Source organism: Phoca vitulina, unplaced genomic scaffold, assembly GCF_004348235.1.
Source record: "Phoca vitulina isolate PV1807 unplaced genomic scaffold, GSC_HSeal_1.0 scaffold23, whole genome shotgun sequence".
Taxonomy (NCBI): domain Eukaryota; kingdom Metazoa; phylum Chordata; class Mammalia; order Carnivora; family Phocidae; genus Phoca; species Phoca vitulina.
Genome location: NW_022589726.1, coordinates 16,729,432 through 16,753,112, shown reverse-complemented (window position 1 = coordinate 16,753,112; position 23,681 = coordinate 16,729,432). Strand labels below are relative to the sequence as shown.

The 23,681-nt window shown below is 40.8% G+C and overlaps 1 pseudogene; it reads left to right on the top strand.

Moving 5' to 3' along the window:
- Positions 1-404: 404 nt before the first annotated feature.
- LOC116642366 lies at positions 405-22,074 on the top strand (annotated as a pseudogene).
- Positions 22,075-23,681: the final 1,607 nt, after the last annotated feature.

Sequence of the window (23,681 nt, the reverse complement as noted above, 5' to 3'; positions counted from 1 at the left end):
TTCTCTGCACCTCCTACCTTGCAAAAAGTGGTCACTTTTCTATTTGTAGAATTCCAGCAATTCTTTTCTTGCATCTCAGGTTGAATTCATAGATGCTCAGAATGATTTGATAGCTATCTAGCTGAATTCAAGGGACCAGATGAAGCATGGGTCTCCTACTCTTCTGCCATCTTCCCTCCCTCCTGAATTGAAGTTTCTGAGATGCTCAAGCTCATATCTTCCTATCTCTTCACACATTATGCTTCAGGAAACAGTTGCCCCCATTCAAAGCTCTTTGGCTGTCCCTGCTGCTGCTTAGTCAGGAGGAGCAGGAGAGGAGGAGGGGGGTAGTGTTTCTTCTTGATTGGGTTGGGAGCAGGAAAGGAGCCAGCTTGCCTCAGCCTTGAATCACTGCAAAAGGAAAACAGCATGCCAGAAAGAAGTTGCAGAAGACTGAGTCTATAACCTAGGATTCAAAATGTGTGCTAAAGGTGCAAAAGGCACTAAGGTCCCAGGCAATACGTGGTTTAATTAAGCAGAAATCTTTCCAGCTGCTTAATTTGTTAATCAATTTAACCAATTTGGCCAATTCTTTTCTTGAAGACAAATCATCAAGGAAGTAAAAGAATCCAGGTGACCCAGTGGAATCACATCAGCTGGATGGGTAAGTAGGCTAATATTTATTACTAAGAGGTAGAGATCTTATCTATAGAATGGCCTTAGTTGGATATCCAGATTTATGATTACTTATATTAAATAAACCCAGAATCTCTATAGATTCTTATATTAAATAAACCCAGAATCTCTATAGATTTATGAGCACAGATTTCTGGAAATGACTATGTAAACTATACATCTCATTTAATCATTTCACATATAAAATTTTAATTTTATGTCAACTTTAGGAAGTCATAAATTTTTAAAATGAGGAAATGTTAAATGGTTCTCCATCCCCTCACTTTCAGTCTGGAGGTGTCTTTAGGTTCAAAATGAGTCTCTTGTAGACAGGATATGGATGGGTCCTGTCTTTGTACCCAATCTGCAACCCTGTGCCGTTTCATGGGAGCATTTAGGCCATTCACGTTGAGAGTTACTACTGAAAGATACGTATTTATTGCCATCCTATTGTCTGTACAGTCCCTGTTTCCATGGATGGTCTCTGTACATTTCTGATCTATATAACTCTTGGGGTCTTTCTTCTTTTATAGAATTCCCCTTAGTATTTCTTGCAGGGCTAGCTTGGTGGTCACATATTCTTTCAGTTTCTGCCGGTCCTGGAAGCTCTTTATCTCTCCATCCGTTCTGAATGACAGCCTTGCAGGATAAAGTATTCTTGGCTGCATGTTCTTCTCATTTAGTACCTTGAATATGTCTTGCCAGCCCTTTCTGGCTTGCCAAGTCTCTGTGGACAGGTCTGATCTTATTCTGATGTTCCTCTCTCCATATGTAAGGAATCTCTTCCCCCTAGCTGCTCTCAGGATGGCTTCCTTGGTTCTAAGATTTGCGAGTTTTACTATTACATGCTGGGGCATTGGTCTGTTCTCCTTGACCTTGGGAGGGGTCCTCTCTGCCTCTAGGACATGAATGGTTGTTTCATTCCCCAGATTAGGGAAGTTCTCAGCTATGATTTGCTCAAATATACCTTCTAGTCCTCTCTCTCCACCCCCTCAGGGATCCCCAAAATTCTGACATTGGAATGTTTCATGGCGTCATTAATCTCTCTAAGTCTGTTCTCATGGATTTTTAGCTGTTTGTCCCAGGCCTCCTCTTGTTCCTTCCTTTCTATCAGTTTATTTTCTAATCACTAATTTGTTCTTCTGCCTCATTTACCCTAGCTGTTAGAGTATCCAGTTTAGACTGCATCTCATTCATAGTTGAGATACCACCTTACACGAGTTAGAATGGCAAAAATTAACGAAACAGGAAACAACAAATGTTGGCAAGGATGTGGAGAAAAGGGAACCCTCTTACTGTTGGTGGGAATGCAAGCTGGTGCAGCCACTCTGAGAAACAGTATGGAGGTTCCTCAAGATGTTAAAAATAGAGCTACCCTATAACCCAGCAATTGCACTACTAGGTATTTACCCCAAAGATACAGATGTAGTGAAAAGAAGGGGCACATGCACCCCAATGTTCATAGCAGCAATGTCCACAATAACCAAACTGTGGAAGGAGCTGAGATGCCCTTCAACAGATGAATGGATAAAGAAGATGTGGTCCATATATACAATGGAATATTATTCAGCCATCAGAAAGGATGAATACCCACCATTTGCATCGACATGGATGGAGTTGGAGAGGATAATGCTAAGTGAAGTAAGTCAAGCAGAGAAAGACAATTATCATATGGTTTCACTCATACGTGGAACATGAGCAATAGCATGGAGGACCATAGGGGAAGGGAGGGCAATCCAAAGGGGGAGAAATCAGAGAGGCAGATGAACCATGACAGACTATGGACCATGGGAAACAAACAGGGTTTCAGAAGGGAGGGGGGTGGGGGCAGGGGGTAACAGGGTGATGGGTATTGAGGAGGGCAAGTGTTGTGATGAGCACTGGGTGTCATACGTAACTAAGGAATCACTGAACACTACATCAAAAACTAATGATGTACTATACAGTGGCTACTGAGCATAGTAAAAAAATAAGACTATGCATTATAAAAAAATGAAGTGAGGAAATATAAGTAGAGACAGTGAGTAAATGGACACATAGCAGTAAGGGTGCTATGGTCTAAATGTTTGTGTCTCCCCCAAAATTTATATGTTGAAACATAACTCCTAAGGTGATGGTTGGTATTAGGAGGTCGGGTTTTTGGAAGGTTCTAGGCCAAAAGGGCAGAGCCCTCATGAATGGAATTGGTGCTCTTATTAAAGGGAACCCAGAGAGATCGCTCACCCTGTCTACCATATGAGGACACAACTAGAGATCAGCAGTCTGCAACCCAGAAGAGGGCCTACACCAGAACGTGACCTTGTGGGCATCCTGATCTTGGACTTCCAGCCTCCAGAACTGTGAAAAATAAGTGTTTTTTGTTTATAAGTTATCCAGTCAATGGTATTTTGTTATAGCAGTCCAAATGGACTAAGACAAACGGTAAAAGACTGTATTTGAATTAAAGCAATCTATATCTATGAAGAAATTTGCCAACATTACTTTACACTATTTCAGTGTCTGGTGTATCTTGACATCTTCATCAAAAATTTGAATTGAACAGACTAGAGCTGACAAATTGATTCTCTTTCTTTTTCAGATGAAGTCTGTCTTACTTTGTTGTATATTTTAGGAAAACAGTATATCCTGGGATACTTCCCATTTTAAATTTCATCCATCTTAGGCTTCCATCCAGAGTTGTATGGACCAAATTCTTTTAGATAGGAGTTGATCTTCACACCAGTACTGCACTCCAGGAACTTGAACCCCAGATCCCTTTGCATTAGACAGTTTTTGCTCTCATTACAGATATCAAATAGGGAGTCATATTCTGCAACTTGTTATGGAACTCTACAAACACTATCATTTTTTCTTTTCCTTTTTTTAAAAATTTAAATTCCACTAACCAACATATGGTACATCATTAGTTTCAGATGTAGTGTTCAATAATTGGGATGAAAAGACCAAAATACTGGTTTATATCTGGGCATATAACTTGAATCTTGAATCATTCACATGCACGGGTTGGCCCATTTGCCTTTGGTTCTACTTAGCTATCATGTGCCATGTTTCAAACCATGGATTGTCTCCCTATCCCTTCACATCTCCTATTGACAATTGTTTATCTTTTTTCACATAAAGAATAATCACTAGCAACATGAAAATTGGAGTTTTTTTTCTTATAAAAATCTCTTTTATCATAGGGGAAGGGAGGGAAAAGTAAAATAAGATGAAATCAGAGAGGGAGACAAACATAAGAGACTCTTAACTATAGGAAACAAATACGGTTGCTGGAGGGGAGGTTGGTGGGGAGATGGGGTAACTGGGTGATGGGCATTAAGGAGGGCACATGTTGTAATGAGCACTGGGTATTATATAAGACTGATAAGTCACTGACCTCTACCTCTGAAACTAATAATACACTATATGTTAATTAATTGAATTTAAATAAAATAAAAATTAAAAAAAATCTATTTTTCCATATGTGGAAAAGAGAGAGAAAAACAACAGGGCTGCATTTTGGAAACTTACAGTAATAAACATAGAGCCTATGAAACAAATGATAGAATCTGGGATATAAAATGAATGCTAAGGATGTAGAAGACTTGGTACACAGTCTACAGATGATTTCATCCTCCAGCAGTTTTTTTTTCTGGCTGCTCTTTTATTTATCCATTCAATAATACTAAATTGGCCAACTATAATGTGTCTGCTACTATACTAGATGCTGGGTTAGTTCATTTTCATGATAACTAATTCTGTGATACTGTGTTCTGGAGGTAGGATTGAACCCCCATAGTTTCTAAACTAAAGAGGATTACAATTCCTCTTTGTGTGGAATGCTGAACTCATCCTTGGTTACTTTATACTCAGGTGTGTTTTAGAAAATTATCACCTTGGAGTTTGCCATCAAAATGGACTGTGGTTGAACAGGCATGAATGGAAAGCAAAAAGATTAATAATCTGGGAGAATGTTTTTAAGGAAAGAGAACGGACATTACTTCTAGGAGCAAATGATGGGAGAGTATGATTACATGTTAGATGTGAAGGTGGATTGGAAATGGGTAGGAAGGAGTTAAAGCAGCTGGCTTGCAGTTAATTTACTACCCCCCCCCCCCCGCCCCATGGAGACATCCATTGGAAAGGAGAAGGCAGCAACATACCTGGTATAGCTTACTGTCTAGTGGACAAATCAATGAACAATGTTTCCTAAGAGGAACAGTCTCTCTATTGAATGTTTTTAGTTGGCTATCCCAGATTGAGGATTGCACATATAAATAAACCCAGAAGCCATAGGTTTGTGAGGAATGGATCCCTGGAGAATGCCAGGCAAACTATACCTGTCTGTGGAATATAAAATGGAGATGTTTCAAAATGTCAATACCACTCAGTCTGTGACGTTACTCTGCTAAACCCTTCTTTGAGACTCCTCTATTATTTGGGATTCAAGACTGTTGTTTCCTTGGTGGGATGTCCAAGATATCTCTCTACCCGTCTGGGCCTCTTGATTGCTCATACCTACTGAAATATTAAAAAAATTTAAATCTGAGCAGTATCTCTGAATTAGGAGAGTCTGATTAACTGCATGCATGTGCTATTTCAGCTTGGTATAATTGGCAGGATTTATTTTCAGACCCATGAATTATATCTTACTGGTTAGCAGATTTTTAGCAAGTATAAATTGGGGATTGGAAAGTATATGATTAATATATGATTCCAGAACTATTGCTTATCTACCTTTAGTACAAAGCGGCAAAAGCTTTGAAGAAAATTAATGATGTTAAAGTTTACCAGTGGTATTTGAGGAAATAGTTTTAGTTCTCAGAGAACTGGCTAAGTGAATTGATATGAATTTTTGGCAGAGGGATAGAAAGCCCCAAATTCTGTCAATAGCCAGTGAGCTTCAAAATGGATACTGAGCTCCAGGTGGAAACTGTAGCTCTAACATCTTGATTCCAGCCTAATTAGCCTTGGGCAGAGCCTATTCATGCTGAGCCCAGACTTCCCACCTACAGAAACTGTGAGATACTAAATTTATATTGCTGTATACCACTAAGTTTGTTACTCAGCCATAGAAAACTAATTTTAGATACTGCTGAGTGGAAGAGATTATTGGGTTAATGACTGGTTTCCAACAGACTGCTTACTTTTGACCCCTAACCTGCTGCAGTGCATGTTGGAGGAGGTCATTGAGAGGATGTGACCACCAGTAGACCCGAGACCTTGACCAGCACAATTAGATGCTTCTCACTCCTCCCTGTCCTTGGAATATAAGTTCCACCCACCATTCCCACAGTGGAGGAGGTTTTCAAAGATGTAGCTTTGAGAGAATAAGGCGTTGTTGAGATCTTCTGGATAGTGTACATGACTGAACCCAGTTAAGGCCTTCATATAAACTTTAAAAAAATTAATTAACTAATTAACTAATCAATTAATTAATTTTATTATGTTCAGTTAGCCAGCATATAGTACATCATTAGTTTTTGATGTAGTGTTCAACGATTCATTAGTTGCATATAACACCCAGTGCTCATCACAACACGTGCCCTCCTTAAACTTTTAAGAACCTGGTGGGTGAGTGCGGAGATCTACACGTGTTTGCAGCTCGGCCCTGCCAGTACACAGGCACCTGCACTGGCCATGCAGTGGAGTGTGTCCATACCACACTCTTCCTTCTTGCAAACACCATTAGTTTATTTACCTGGAAGTTAAATTAACAAAGAAATCAGACTGGGTCACCTGTCTTATTTTCTTTCTCCCAAGGTTACTTCACCAATAAAATGAGCAAATAGACCATAGACAGCTTCTTTAACTGTTTTTCCCCACTGCCCATTTCAAATTCACTATCACCCTTCATCTATAATCCATCTCTCCCATCATGTCTCCCTTTACTCAATTACTCTCCCCTAGAATATCATTTTTCCTGCTTCCATTCTTGCCCACATAACTAAAGCCATTTCCACTGAGCAGCATCTAAATTGAAAACATTTTTATACTACACTTGATAGTAGAAGTCAGCACTCAACATGGGGAGGATACTATAAGCTCATTTTGCTGCACATCACCACCACCACTCTTCCTGGTCAAGGGACAATTCCTGCTTCCCAAACGCAGAGTTACTGGTTATCTTGTGACTGAATTAACTTGATGTCTAAAATAGTAACTGGCCAAAATGATGGTCCATGTGGCTGTTGAAGGGATTAAATAACGGCCAAAAAGAAAAACATAGTTTCTGAGATGGAATCACCTTTAACCCGAGGACCATGGGTCTTTGAACCTGTAACACCCATTTTATTTTCCATGTTATATTATTTATTCCATGGGCTCCATGCTTATTATGGCAAATTACCAAAGTGTAGCCTTTAACCTTGGTTATTCTCTACACTTTTTACCTGGATAGTTCTAAAAGAAGCAATAATCTCCATTTTTGGTGTTGTTAGAGATTCTTTTTTATTTAAAAGAAGAGAAATGGTTGGGAATGGGAGATGGGGTGGAGTTGGGGGTAAAGAAAATGGGTGGGGTGAAACATGGGCACATTCCAGTCCAGCGAGGACAAATGCAGTAGGGTCAGTCTGTGTAAGTGACTGATTCCACCTCAATAAAGACCAAATAGTATTCTGATCATCCAATCGATTAAATCTGGAAAAAAAAACAAGGTCTTGTCAACAAGAGTTCCACAGAAGGCTACAGACTGTGACTTCTGTATTTAGTATCTGCAAGGGCATTAACAAGTGTCTGATGGCACTAAATTCAGTGGAGTCAAAAGAGATCTGGGAACAAGATCCCTGGACACCAGAACTTGTGGAAAGATTTAAAAACATCAGTGCCCACAAGAACTAGATATATTCTAAGCAGGCTGAAAGACAGGAGGCAGGGGCCAAGATATGTATTTGGTTTCACTAAAATATGTCACACAAGATTACAGACTTCTTCTAAGAAGAAAGATGAGGCCATTTTTTCACCCGTAAGTTACCTGATCTGATCTAACATAAAGCAATATTTGGAAAGAACTCCTTAGAATCTAGGTTGCCATTGTTAAATTTGAAGTTTTTTTGTTTTTGCTTCACATGTGTCCAAGATCAAGGTCCTCACTACTATGTATATCTAATTCCCTCCCCTCAAAATATACTACTTAACAGAATTTGTGTGAGATTTTTAATTGCATCTTATATATATTTACCCATTTGCAAATATTTGTTGATAAACTTATATAAGGGTAAAAGGGGATAAATACATAAACCAGAAATAGGAGACTCAGTGAATTTCAAAATCCCTAGAAATTCCCTTGAAAATGCTCAAAATTATTTGGTCTATAGCCCTGCCCCCAAGGAAGCCACATTATAAAACTATTTTAAATTTTGGAAAATTCTCCAAAGGTAACACAAATGTGATCATTAGAACTAACAGATATTGATGATGGGCCACCAGGTATAGATGCTTTATTTCAGTCTTTCCAATGCCATTTCCATAAAACACCAAATTTGCCAGATTGTATGCTAATATTTTAAGAAGAAGCTAAATAAAATGATAGCCAAAAAAACCTGCATATTTCTTGGCTCCTCTCTATCCCTTTATAACCCTAATATTTATTTTGGTAGTGAGAATGTTTCTAAAGGAACAGAAGGTTAAGAATGGGTTTTATGAATTGGTTCTGAGGTTTCTGGAATGTCTCTTTAATCTGATAAGGGACACTAAATAGAGATACTAATGACTTTATGTCCAGTAGTAAAGAGAACACTGATAATCCATAGTATGATCTGACAATGGAAATATACAAAATATCTGTATTAGATGTTCTTAATCAATCACTTATAAGAAGTGAGCAGCTAGATGACTTTATATATGATGCTTTGAACATGCTTGGAAAACAAATGAATATAATGGCATTGGTTTGTTTCTCCTAATATTGCTAGACAAAATGGTGTGGGAAAGAATGAGCTCAGAGATTTGAAATCCCAGCTCAAACGCTGCATAAATAACCTAAGAACGTTTATGTGTGCCTTCAAGGAGACCCTTACGTCCGTTAGCCACGGCACCAAAATTGCTGAAAATCTAACACAAAACTTCATCCTGTGACTGGCTGAATTACAACACAAGATGATCTCCCAGCTTGAGGGGAAACTACTGTAAAAATGAGGGCATTGGTGGGGAAAGAATAGGATCCTGAAAATTGGACTGGGGATATGTGGATAGACTCTGATGCAGCTGGGGGATATTGAACCCCTAAATTAAAATGAGTCTTCTTTGCTAGTAGAAGACACTTTCCACTCCAGCAGAATTGGCCTCCCTGCCTGTATCAGAAGTGTCTTCCCTAAGCTCTGTGGAAGTGACCTCCCCACTCCCAGTGGCAGCAGCATCCTCCTGCCAGTGTATTACCCGGAGTGGTATTGACATTTCCATTTCCACCCGATGGGATATCGAATTAATTTTATATATTAAATTGACTGTGCCAGGGCGACTGGGTGGCTCAGATGGTTAAGCTTCTGCCTTCGGCTCAGGTCGTGACCTCTGAGTCCTGGGATTGAGCTCTGCATTGGCTCCCTGCTCAGTGGGGAGCCTGCTTCTCCCTCTGCTTCTCCCCCTTGCTTGTGCTCTCTCTCTCTGTCAAATGAATAAATAAAATCTTAAAAAAATAAATTGACTGTGCCATGGGGTGCTCAGATTAAACGGAGCTGTTGAGGGTGCTGGAGTCAACTGCAATAGACTCCCCTGAGGCAGTTGCCAAAAAAGACAATGCTGATTCTCCTTAGGGCTCACCCACACCACTCCTGCTTTGCTTCTAGACCTTAAACTAGACTCAAGTCCCAGCAGTCCCTAAAAGTGAAGTATAAGGGATGACCCATGAAGAGATGTGTTATACTCCAAAAAAAATGACTTTACTTTTCTAATTTATACAGACAGGAATCTGGGGAACATGTGTGGGGATGGATGCTAAGGGTGTGAGGTAATGGTGGAAGGGACATAAAGTTGAATCAGGCCAAATTTATTGGTATGGGTTTATTAAGCAGGGATCCTGCATTTAACGTTGCAGCTTGTGGAGTTAAAAAAGGGTCTAACAATGTGTTTGATTGGTTGACATATGGACCATAAGGTGTCCCACAGTGAGTGAACTGGAAATGCCATTCATGCCTTGGTTTCATGTAGAAGAGATTCAAAAGCTTAGGGAGATTGGAATATTAGAGTGTATTTGTCATTTAAGACCTACTCACCCGCACTGGGAGGGTTCAGAAGACTTATTTTTCACCAATACGGTGAGAAATTTGTGAGGGGAGCTCTAGAATCCTTGAAGAGCTCTGTGATTGTTCTTCTCTGTAGAACAGACCTTATAGTGGCACTGCAGTCACTGAATTGGGAAACCTAAATGCAATGGGAGTAATTGGATCTCTGTATGGCCAAGGCCAAGTGGCAGCACTCAACCACCAAAGGCAAGGTGCATATGGTACTGTAATGGACAGCAGAATCAAAAAATCCGTCAGAATAGTCTAACTTGCTCAGACTAATGGTATTGGCTAAATGATTGGGGTGTTCTAGAAATGTAATAAATAGAAAGCCTACTAAATCTGGGCTTGATTTAAGTAGAAAAATTATACGTCAACTGAATAAAAGTTTTTTTTTTTAAAGATTTTATTTATTTATTCGACAGAGAGAGAGAGAGAGAGAGAGCACAAGCAGGGGGAGCAACAGGCAGAGGGAGAGGGAGAAGCAGACTCCCCACCGAGCAGGGAGCCTGATGCGGGGCTCGATCCTGGGACCCCAGGATCATGACCCGAGCTGAAGGCAGCCGCCCAACCTACTGAGCCACCCAGATGCCCCTGAATAAAAGTTTAAGCTGAGTCTGAAAAAATAGAGTTACAGTCCCTCAATCAATTTCCAGACTTGAACGAGTTTACAAACCCAAACCCCTTAAATGAAGGGGAGGCCAGGTCCCCATGAGGAAGGAACCTGGTACGCTACTGAAAATTTAAACTGTTAATCTTTTTTCCAGCCTTTCACTAAAAGAATACAGCCTTTTACTAGGGGAATTGTGCAGTGGGGAGAAATAGTCCAGGTGCTACTGGACACTGGCTCTGAACCGACATGGGTTCTAAGAGACCCAAAATGTCACTGTGACCAACCAGTCAGAGTAGAGGCTTATGGAGGTCAGGGTATTGTGGAGCTTTAACTCAGATCAGTGGATCCCTGAAACCATTTTTTGGTTACTTCTCCAGTTTCAGAATAGCCATACTGAGCAGCTGGTAGAATCCCCACAATGGTTCCCTGACCTGTGGAGTGAGGGCTTATGATGGGATAGGCAAAATAGAAGCCATTAGAACTTCCTCTACCTAGGAAAAGCAATATTATAATCCTGGAGAGATTGCAGACATTAGTGACACCAAAGACTTGAAAAATGCAGGAGTGGTGGTTTTACCACATCCCCAACCAACTCTTCTATTTAACCTGGGCAGAAAACAGATGAATCTTGGAGAAAGACAGTGGGTTATTGTTAGCACAACCAGATGTGGTTTCATTTCCATAGCTTTCCATAAGGCCAAACAGAAGCAATTTGCTTTCTGCTGGTAAGACCAGCAATACATCTTTATTCTATACCTCGGGGGTACATCAATTCTCTAGCCTTATATCATAAAGTAGTTCTCAAGGATCTTACCTTTCTCTTCCACAAGAGATCAGACTGATCCATTACACTGCTGACATTATGCTGATTGGACCTATGGAGTAACAAGTAGCAACTACTCTGGACTTGTTGGTAGGACATTTGCATGTTACAGGATAGGATATAATTCTAACTAAAAGTTGGAGGCCTTCTACCTCAGTGAAATTTCTAGTGGTCCAGTGGTATAGGGCATGTGGAGATATCCCTTCTAAGTTGAAAGATAAGTTGTTGCATCTGGCTCCTACTACAACCAAGGAAATGGAACAATGCCTAGTGGGTCCCTTTAGATTTTGGAGGCAACATATTCCTCATTCAGTTGTGTTATTCTAGCCTATTTACCAAGCAACTCGAAAAGCAGTTAGTTTTTAAAAAATTTTTTATTGTTATGTTAATCACAATACATTACATCATTAGTTTTTTATGTAGTGTTCCATGATTCATTGTTTGTTTATAACACCCAGTGTTCCATGCAGAACGTGTCCTCTTTAATACCCATCACCAGGCTAACCCATCCTCCCACTCCCCTCCCCTCTAGAACCCTCAGTTTGTTTTTCAGAGTCCATCGTCTCTCATGGTTCGTCTCCCCCTCCGATTTTCCCCCCTTCATTCTTCCCCTCTGAAAAGCAGTTAGTTTTGAGTGGGGAATAGAACTAGAGAAGGTTCTACAACAGGTCGAGGATGCTCTTCAAGCTGTCCTTCTGTGTGGGCCATATGTTCCAGAACATCCAATGGTGCTTGAAGTATCAGTGGCAGATAGTGATCCTTTCTGGGGACTTTCTCAGGCCCCCATATGTGAATCACAGTGCAGGCCTTAAGATTTTGGAGCAAGACCCTGCCAGCATCTGTAGATAACTACTTTCCTTTTGAGAAACAACTCTTAGCCTGCTAAGGGCCTAAATAGAGACTGAATGCAACTGTGGGCCATCAAGTTACTTTATGACCTAATGTACATGATTAGGCCCAGATAGGCTCTGAATGCATAAGTAATTTACATGAAGTGGCCCAAATGCCTGGTGTCCCAACTCCTGCTACATTGCCTTCTCTCTTCCAGCCTGCACCTATACATTAAGGATTCCTTACATTCAAGTGTCAGAAGAAGAAGACTTGGGTCTGGTTTATAGATGGAATATTCTGCATGATACCCAGGCACCATCCAAAAGTAAACAGCTGCAGCACAACAGTCCCTCTCTGGGACATCCCTGAAGGACAGTGGTGAAGGGAAATTCTCCCAGTGGGCAGAACTTTGAACAGTGTGCCTGTTTGTTCACTTTTCTTGGAATGAGAAATGTCCAGATGTGCAATTATATACCAATTTGTCAGTTGTGGCCAATAGTGTGGTTGAATGGTCAGTGACTCAGAAGGAAATGATTGGATAATTAGTGACAAAGTCATTTGGAGAACTATGTGTAAAGACCTCAATGAATGGGCAAAAAATGTGAGGATATTTGTGCCCCATGTGAATGTTCACTGAAGGGTGACCTCATCAGAAGGGTTTTTTTTTTTTTAAGATTTATTTATTTATTTGAGAGAGAGAGAGAGTGTGAGCGGGGGAAGGGGCAAAGGGAGAGGGAGAGAATCCTCAAGCAGACTCCCTGGTGAGTGCAGAGCCCAACGCGGGGCTTGATCCCACGATCCTGAGATCATGACATGAGCAGAAATCAAGAGTTGGACGCTTAACTGACCGAGTGCCCCAGGTGCCCAGGCAGGAGAGGGTTTTAATAATTGTGTAGATAGGATGACCTGTTCTGTGTATACCAGTCAGCCTCTTTCCCCAGCCACTCCTGTCATCACCCACTGGGCTCATGAGCCAAGTGGCCATGGTGGCAGAGATCGAGGTTATGTATGTGTTCAGCAACATGGATTTCCACTCATCAAGGGCAATCTAACTATGGCCACTATTTGAGTATCCAGGCATTCTTGGCTCTATTAGACTCAGAAGCCCAAGTCACAGTAATTCTAGGCAACTCTTCTAAATTCCTCAAGAGAGACTGTTATAATGTATGGGCATAACAGGTAAAACAAATTAAACTAGATGTGTCTATTGATAATATATTTCTAAAACAATTGCCAGTGGTGGTGGCCCTTCTGTTTCTCTTTTTTGCTATTATAGCTATAGATGTCCTCACCCAGCCACATGCCTATTGGAATAATCCCAAATTCCTAGCCTTTCTCATGGGAACCACCAAAAGGGAACCTGTCCAACTGTATTTTTCAGTGAAAACAGTAAGTCCACCACAGTATCAGCTAACTCAATGTACAGAGGGCCTTCACTGGTGATATGCTGGATAGTGGGGTCATTAGGCCCACCATCTCACCCTTTAATCTGGCCAGTGTTAAGACTGGCTTCCAATGAGTAGAGATTTACAATTGATTATCAAAACTTAAATGCACAGGTTCTTGCCATTAAGGTTCCTGATATTATAGAGATGATAGATGCCATCTGAAAACCTTAGGACGCCTACTTTGCTGTTCCAGATCTAGGCAACATGCTTTACTTGGTCCTTATAACTGAATACTCACAACCTTAATTTGATTTTCATTTTGAGGGCACCCAGTCTACCTTTACTCGGCTGCCCGGGGTTATCTAAATAACCCCACTATCATCTATAATCTATTCAGACAAAATCTAAATTTACCCAGATTCACCCATGACTGCCTTTGACATGAGACTCTACTAAGGAGACCTCCTGACGTTGCCATCTGGGATACTTACATCTAATAGTAACACAACATTTACAGCAGGGAGGGTGGGCCGTTGCCTCACATAAGATCCAAGGACCTGCCATTTTTGTTCAGTTTCTTAGCATAGTGAGCTGAGGGGTGCAAAATTCCTCTCACGGTAAAACATCAACTCCATACAATGACCTACTACACGGCAGCAGGCACAACATATGTTAGGTCTCTTCACCTTTTGGAAGCAACACATTTCACACTTATCCATTCTACTTAGGCCTATTTATGCTGTTACATGTAAATTGACTTCTTTCCCTTGGTGAGAACCTCAACAGACTGCCTTACAAATGACTCAGCAAGCCATACAGCAGGTCTTGTCCTTAGTCTCTGCAGCATCAGATTTGTGGGTTGAATCATTGGCAATGCCTGATTATGCCTCATGGAATCTCCGGACTAAGCATGGCTCTATGGGGATCTGGACCAGACATCTGCCCCAGACAGCAGCTCAGTATAAGTTACTTGAGGGCTAATTTTTGGCAGTCCACTGGGCCCTTTTAGAGACAGAGGTATTAATGGGCTGACAGCCAATACTGCTTCGTATACAAGTCCCCATCCTGCTGTGGATCAGGAATTCAACCCAGCAGAGGCTTGGCATGGCCACTGAGGACTCACTGTTAAGTTGGGAATGGTACCTTTTAGGAAAGGGCTAAACCTGATGTCAAGGGCCTTTTTAAATTACAGGAGGATGTGACTTCCCTCCCAACTCAAGTGCAACTAGTGGCACTCCCACAGTTGGTTCCTTTAGCAGTTTTGGAAGCCCCTTGGGACCCACCTTCTGACATGGAAAGAGAGTTGGTGTTCTTCACCGATGGCAGTACCACCACTGTATGCAATGCAGCCTGCTGGAAGGTCACAGCATATCATCCTGCTAGTGGCATATCCCTAGTCAGGGAGGGCTCTCCTGTCTCGGCCCGACTGGCAGAATTGGTGGCCGTGCACTTGCCTCTACAATGGCCAGGTTGTAGAGACTCCCAAGAACATACATTTTTGATGATTCCTGGGCAGTAGCCAATGGGCTTGCAGTGTGGTCTGCACAATGGCAAAAAGATAATTTCATGATTTAAGGAAAGCCCCTCTGGAGTGCCTCCACTTAGGAGGAAATAGCCAATTTGTACATAAGGATTATGGTCAATAATATCTCGGCATACACATGCTAACAAACACAAGAAACACATTATAATAACATTGCAGACTCATCCAAATTACATACGGGTTCCAAATGAGCCACCTTTTGGAGTACCAAACACAGCCCTGGACACAGCTAATCCTCTAGAGATGCCATATCCATAGCAGAGTGGGCCCATATTATATCAGGCCATAAGAGAGTGACGGCACTCCCTGGGCATACAGGTGCAGCATTCCCCCCCCCCCCCCCCGCTTTAGCCAAAGTGGTGGCAGGTAAGTGCCCCTTTTGGTCCCAAAGAAAACTCTGAAAAGTTCCCAGGTGGGGACATGTGCCCCTTGGTGACAGAACTTACTTGGTGGAAAACTGATTTTACCAGACCACTGCTGCTTTCTGCTGGAGCTCCCAGGTATGCTGCCACCATCATAGAACCTTCACTGGACTTCTGCTGGCTGCTCTTTCCAAAAACGCTGCTTCCCATCATAGAATCTCCTCCTTAATCAGGTATGTGTGTGTCCCCTTTGGCCCATGAGACATTGTAGATTTAGATCAAGGTACCCATTTCACCTCCTAAGCTGATTAGACAGGGGCTCCAGAAACATGGAGTCTAGTGGAATTTCCACCTAGCCTATGGTTCTCAAAGGGCTGGACTTATAGAGAGGCAAGTGATTGCTGTTCCTATTGTCGAGGCATCACAGGACGGATTGTGAGTTTACCCAAACTATTCTATGATGATGCTGTCTTGGCATTCATTTTGTGTGGCCAAATGGCCTACAAGAGCCTTGGACTGACACTAGTCCCCTCCAACAAATTCATGCCCTAGAGAACAGCTATAAGCAAATGTAAATTCTTGGTAGGATCCTCTCCCCTGAACCCCCAAATCCTTGTGAGCAACAGTCTCCCTTGCTTTCCAGAGCCTTTCCTTTGGTGTCCCTTAAGATAAGAGCCTTGTGGAGCTTACCAAAACCTGCCTCTTTTCGGCTTGAATTGACCAATCTGACCTTAGTCCAAGAACCCCAAAGCCCTCCTTCCACGGAAAGCATGTGCCCCAGGTCCTGCTGCTTACTCTTTGCCTTCACCCTGTCTTGACCTCCCCTGTGGCCCCTCTCTACATGCTGTGTACTTTCTCTAGGCCCTGTGAGTACTAAACTTCTCTATTTCAGTTTCCCTTGTGGTCCTTTTGTTGAACTACAGCCTGCCATGGCATACCCTGGTGTTGTACTTAATAAATATTAATTACATGTTAATTTAACAAATTCACAACGAAGTTCATTCAAGTTGTTTTGTAGTTCTCCCTTCTATTTCTCAAGTTTAAGAAAATTAATATAGACTCAGGGCTTACAATAGTGAGAAGCCTACTCTGGGGCTTCAGGTGACCTTAAGGAACATTCTGTCCGCCCAATTCACACCAACTTCCATACAGTTCCATGCAGTTTTTGTCCTTTACCCTTCATCACTGCCAAGACTGGGCAACACTGGTGTCAAAGGAAATATTAGCAGAGCAAACTCTTGGCAGTTTGCACAGCATAGGGATCAAAGTGTGAGAGTGAGGACAAATGGCAGTTGAGGCCTATGGTCAGTTTAGGGAAGAAAACAACATGGTCTTCTTTCAGGATACGCCTTAGTTTCTCTTTTAGCTTCTGAGAAGCTTTTCTGTGTGTCTCATTTTTTTCCCCACTTTCTTAATGATATTTTATGCTTTCACTGTATTTCTTTGGCCAGTTAATTAGGCTCTTTTTTTTTTTTCCCTAGAAAGACAGGAGCTTTAATTTCCTACTTTCGGAGAGACTCACATTGGCTTACGTTATTTTAAATGTAGCAGCGACAGTATGTATTCTGTAATTTACACATGAATTGTAGCACAAATTCCATTTTTATTTATTGGGATTATAAAAAAAGTGAAAGTAAATTATGAGATAGTGTTACAGAAGTAGATAATTTATTCTTTTTGACATCCTTTTCTTACATCCATTATGCCATGTAGTATCTGGGAGGCTGTGTTGCTCATTTCCAGAGAGAATTCATTTTGTTTTAATGACAAATGCAGTTTAAGACTGAAGTAATTTTAACATCCTAATGTCTTTTTTCTATTGAGTTACCTTTCAATTCAAATGAAATGTGGTTCAGTTGCCTTCTGGCAGTTGCTGCTCCTTACTTCCCCTCTCCCACCCTTTTCTGTTTCTGCCCCCTTCTCTCATCTCAAGTAATGACTATATTCTTCTATTCTATCTTCTAGAAACATTTCTGTTTTGTCATTACATTTAAATCTAAAATCTTCCTAAAGTCATTTTTTGTGATAGTAATGTAGAAGTCAAATTGTATTTTATTCCATATGGCTATCCAATTGACCCAGCACCACTTATTTAAAACAAACAAACAAACAAACAAACAAACATACAAACATTTTCTGACTGTTCTGCATTGCCACATTTGTGGTAAAAAAATATATACAGTTCCTGAGATTAAGAATTCCTCATATTGGGGTGGGGGGATGGGTTAGCCTGGTGATGGGTATTAAGGAGGGCACGTTCTGCATGGAGCAAACAATGAATCATGGAACACTACATCAAAAACTAATGATGTAATGTATGGTTATTAACATAACATAATAAAAAATATTCTGATTATAAAAAAAATATATATACAGTTCCTTTATTTCTCTTGTCTATATTATGTCCTATTTTCCTGTTTGTCTATTCTTAAACAGTACCACACTGTCTTAATTACGGTAGCTTTACATTGTCTTGATATCAGATAGAGCAGGTCTTCCACCTCTGACTTTCTTTAGAAACATCCTGTTTTTTTTCTGTTCTTTGCCTTTTTTTTTGGGAGGGAGAGAGAGAGGGCAGGGGAAGGGGCAGAAAGAGAGAGAGAGAGAGAATCTGAAGCAGGCTCCACGCCCAGCACGAGCCCGATGCAGGGCTTGATCTCACAACCCTGAGCCCAAATCAAGTCAGATGTTTAACCGACTAAGCCACCCAGGCACCCCAGTCTGTATTTTCTAATTGATTAAGTTTTTCTTTTCAGCTTATCTCTGAACTCAGGCAAAGACTCTTGGGGCAAAGCATTCTGTGATATGAACCGAAACTACTTCCTCGAGCAATAATGACTAATACGAGCCAGCAAGATCCCATGTGATGGACCCCAAAACAACCATCAACCTGACCTTCTTGCCCAGCTGCACATACCCACTGACCTTTGTCCCACATTTCCCTTCTATAAACCAAGAAGTGTTTTTAGCACTTTGGAGACAGTCTTTGAGATGTTATTCCGCTGTCTTCTGGTGTTGACCTCACTGAAATAAACTCCTTTCTTGTCTCACCATCGCTTGCCTCTCTGCCTTTGGGTATTGTCAGTGGCGAGTGGCTGAACCTGGTCTGTTTGGGATCCCTAGAGCCGGGTGCTCCTGCACCCCTGCGCCCTGGTTACCTTGCAGCCCTGAAGCAGGCCCCCACAACCTGCGAATGAACGGATGTGTATGAGTTCTAAAAAAATTCTGTTTACATAAAATAAGAGACTGGCTTGGGAGCTAAAGTTTGTTGAACGCTACTTTGGACAAACAGGTTTATTTATTATACCCTAATGCAGTCTTCTTTTACTTCTTCATTAGTATTTATTGTTTTCTATTTAACAATTATTTGCTTATGTCAATATGTGAAGCTATTTTCTTCTGTTGTCTTATTCCTTGTTTCATTTTATTTTTACATTTCACATTTAGAGAGACTATCCATGAAGAATAAATATTTTTCTTTTGTATGGAGGTCAGTATTCATTTTTATCTATATATCCATATTTCTTTGCAACATTCATTTAAGAGTTCATCTTTTCCCCAGCTTTGTTACAAATCAGATCGCTTTATGTTTGTGAATTTTTTGAGCCCTCTGGCCTGTTCCATTTTTCTATTTCTCTATTCTTTTTCCAACCCAGGATGTTTATTTAATAATAGAGCTTAAAAGTAAATCTTTATATAAGCTAGTTAATTCCTGCAACTTTGTTCTCCATGATTATCTTGGCTATATTTACCCTATGAAGTTCCCTATTGCTAAGTAACAAAATAAGACACAAACTTTGTGTCTTAAAATGATGAAATTTATTGTTCTTTTCCATTTTGCAAGATGGCGTGTGAAAAGGCTGAGAAGCCAGATACTAAAGAGAAGAAACCTGAAGTCAAGAAGGCTGACGCTGGCGGCAAGATTAAGAAAGGTAACCTCAAGGCTAAAACACCAAAGAAAGGGAAGCCCCACTGCAGCCAAAACCCTGTCCTAGCTGGAGGAATTGGAATATATTTCCCATCAGCTATGTATTCCAGAAAGGCCATGTACAACAGGAAGTATTCAGCAGCTAAATCCAGAGTTGAAAAGAAAAAGGAGAAGGTTCTTGCTACTGTCACAAAACCAGTTGGTGGTGACAAGAATGGTGGTACCTGAGTGGTTAAACTTCACAAAATGTCTAGGTATTATCCTACTGAAGATGTGGCTTGAAAGCTGTTGAGCCACGGCAAAAAAAACCAACAACAAAAACCTTTCAGTCAGCATGTGAGAAAACTGCAAGCTAGTGTCACTCCTGGCCCCATTGTGATCATCCTCACTGGGCTCCACAGAGGCAAGAGGGTGGTTTTCCTGAAGCATTTGAGCAGTGGCTCGCTACTTGTGACTGGACCTCCGGCCCTCCGTCGAGTTCCTCTACGTAGAACACACCAGAAATCTGTCATTGCCACCTGCACCAAAATTGCTATCAGCAATGTGAAAATTCCCAAGCATCTCACTGATGCTTACTTCAAGAAGAAGCTGTGTAAACCCAGACACCGGGAAGGTCTTTGACAGGGAGAAAGAGAAATGTGAGATTATAGAGCAGAGCAAGGTTGATCAGAAAGCTGTGGACTCGCAAATTCTGCCAAAACTCAAAGCTGTTCCTCAGCTTCAGGGCTACCTCTGCTCTGCGTTTTCTCCCACAAATGGAGTTTACCCTCACAAACTGGTGTTCTACATTTCTTACAAAGAACCTCATTAAATAACTGATCTGTTAAAACAATAACGACAACAACAACAAAATTTATTATCCTCCAGGTCTGTGGGTCTGAAGTCAAGGATGGCATTTTTGGGCTCTTTGTTCAGAGTCTCTCAAGGCTGAAATCAAGGTGTCAGCTGGCTGTACTCTCATCTGGAGCCTGAGGTCCTCTTTGAAGCTCATTTGTGTTGTTGGCTGAATTAAGGCCATTCAGTCCTTAGTTATAGGACTAAGGGCCCTATTTGCCTGTTGGCTATTGGCAAGTTGTTCTTAGCTCCTTGTGGTCACTTTCTGTTGCTTATGCGTTTCCCTCTTCATCTTTTTTTTCCTTTCACTTTATCATTTATAAAGCCATACAATGGGTTGCAAAGAAAGGAAGCAGCTGTACAGGAATTGGTCAGCATCGGTGTACAATACATTTATGTCCAGGATAAGTAGCACAGGTCAGGATTTATATAAGGTGGCACTTCATCTTTAGAGCCAGTAACAGTGTACTGAGTTTTCTGAGTTTCAAAACTTTCTGACTTTCTTTTCTGTCACCAGTGGGAGAAAGCTTTCCTTTTTAAGAGCTCATGTGATGAAACCAGGCCCACCCAGATAATCTCCTTATGTTAAGGTTAACTATGTCATATAAACTTAATCATGAGTGTAATGACATCATATTTACAGGGTTCAGAGACTAGTGCAAGTCATCTTTGGGGAATTACTTTAGAAATTCTGCCTACTGCAGTCTACCCTCTGGCTTCCAAAGATTCTGTCTGTCCCAAATGCAAAATACATTCACCTCCTATGGTTCTGTCATTCTATTTTCAGCATCAACTGAAAGTTCAAAATCACATCTAAATGTTGTCAGCTCAAAGATTCCAGATCTCATCATCTAAATCATCTGAATGAGGTGGCTGAAAACCCTGAGCACAATTCCTCTACATCTGTGAGTCTGTGCAATTAAAGGGGTAATTTATTTCCTCCCAACATACAACAGTTGGACAGACATACGATGATAGCTAAAACATTCCTGTTTAAAAAGGGAGAAAATAGAAGATAAAAAGGAGTCGTTAGTCAGAAAAAATTTTGAAATCCATTAGGTTTCTAGGCATGTGGACAATCCTCCCTGGTACTCACTGTGGTTCTGCTGAGTCAAACTTTCTTTTTTATGAAAGGCAGACCGCATGTGATGTGCCTAGCTGTTTAGTTTCATCAGCCTGCATCCTGGTCTATAGAAATTGGGTTGCCTTTCATTTTTACTCTCTCTTTCTCTTTCTGTCTCAGCTGGAAATGTTTCTGCTAACATAAATCTCTTACAAACTGTGTAGGCCTTGTGTGGATGTCATGATGACCCACTTCACTAGGAGAAAGATACGTCCACAAATCTTTCCAATCCCTTCTCTATCTTTGGCTAGGCTGGGATGTCTAAAGGTCAAGGCTCTTAAACTTCCTTTGATGAGCAGCTGAGATCTATGCGGACACCTTTACTATTTTAGGAGGATTTTTGTGTGACTGAATACTCTGGCCTTTTGATCTTTGAGGTTCCAGCAAGAGGAGTCGTGTAGTCACATAGTTAGCTTTTTCTCTACGCCCACTTTGTGAGCAATCTGTTAACTTTAGGATCTTTGCTGTCTGGATAGGCAAGAGTTTTCCAAATCCTCTATTCCTGGTTCCTTTTTCTTTAACAATTCTTCCCTCATTTTCCCTCTCCTCTTGCATCTTACTATAAGCAACAAGGAGAAACCAGGTTGTGCCTTTAATACTTTTCTTGAAAATCTCCTTGGCTAAGTATCCAACTTCATCATCTACAAATTCTGCTTTCTGCATAACTGAAGGAGACAACTCCACAAACTTTCTGCCAGTACATGAGAAGGATTTTCTTCTTCCAGTTTCCAATAACATGTTCCTCACTTTTTTCTAAGTCCGCACCAGCTGCCTCTTTTGCATGATCATTTCTACAACAGTCTATGTTTTTTAAAGATTTTATTTATTTATTTGACAGAGAGAGAGAGAGAGCACAAGCAGGCAAAGTGGTAGACAGAGGGAGAGGGAGAAGCAGGCTCCCTGCTGATGTGGGGCTCGATCCCAGGACCCTGGGATCATGACCTGAGCCGGAGGCAGACGCTTAACCGACTGAGCCACCCAGGTGCCCCTACAACAGTCTCTTTAAGGCAATTTAGATTTTTCTATCCTGTTCCTCAAAATGTTCCCAGCCTCCAACCCCTGCCCAATTCCCAAAGTAACAGTTTTAGGCATTTGCTATGGCAGCATCTTCCTTCTAGGTACCAAACTCTGTGTTTATTTTCTCTTGCTGCATAAGAAATTACCACAGATTTAGTGGCTTATATGATACCTTTTTATCATATCATAGTTTTTTAGGTCAGAAGTCTGGCATATTGCAATTGAATTCTCTGTTCAGGGTCTCACAAAGCCAAAATCAAGGTGTCAGTTGGGTTGGGCTCTCTCCTGGAAGCTGTTGGGAAGAATCCTCTCCCAAGCTCAGTCACATTGTTAGAAGAATCCTGTTCCTTGTGTCTGTGGTTGAAGGTTCTTGTTTCCTTGCTGGTTGTCAGCTGCAGGCCACTGGGCCCTCTGAGAGGCTATTCACATTCTTTCTCGCATGGTTCCTTCCACCTTCAAACCAGCAAAGGCTTGTAGAATACTTCTAACACTTTCTCTCTCTTAACTTCCTGTTCTGACATCACCTAGAGAAAGCTCTCTTTTAAAGGCTCATACAATTAGATCAGATCCACCTGGATAATCTCCCCGTCTTGACATGGACTGTATTATATAATTTAAAATAAGTGCAGGTTTGATAGCTCATCAAATTCATAGCTTCTGACGATTAGGGTAGTACATCTTTGGAGGCCATTTTAGAAATTCACCCTACCACAACCTTGAAATCGTAGAAGCTACTAGCCAGTTTCCAAAAACAAACTGCCCACATTTTGACTGGAATTTCCTCAAATCTATAAATCAACTTGGAAAGAATTAGCATTTTACAATATTGTATCTTTTAGGCTGTTTATATGGTTTATCTCTTCCATTTATTTGTAGTAATTTCTATTTGGAAGTCTTGAACATCTTCCCTTACATGACTTTTTGAGTATTTGATTTTATTAATGGTATTATAAAGGGTATCATGTAAGCAATTCTAGTTTTTTGTTGTTAGCATATATAAATACAATTGATTTTTGTATGTTGTCCTTGTGTCCAGTACAATGATACATTTGTTTTTTGATTCTGATGACTTAGTAGCAGATTTTTGGCTATGTTTTATAAATTCTATGCTGTCATTTGTGAGTAATAATTTTACCAAATTTTGTGCGTCATTTGAGATAATCATATGGTTTTTCTCCTTTGCTCTGTTAATTAGATGCCCAACACTGGTGATTTTCCAGTATTAATCCTATCTTGTATTCCTAAAATAAATTTGATTTGGTTGCGTTGTGTTATTTTTATTTATTTATAACTGGATTTAAGTTGGCAATACATTATTTAGGATTTTTGCACTTATGACCATGATAATGATTGTCTTGCAATTTATGC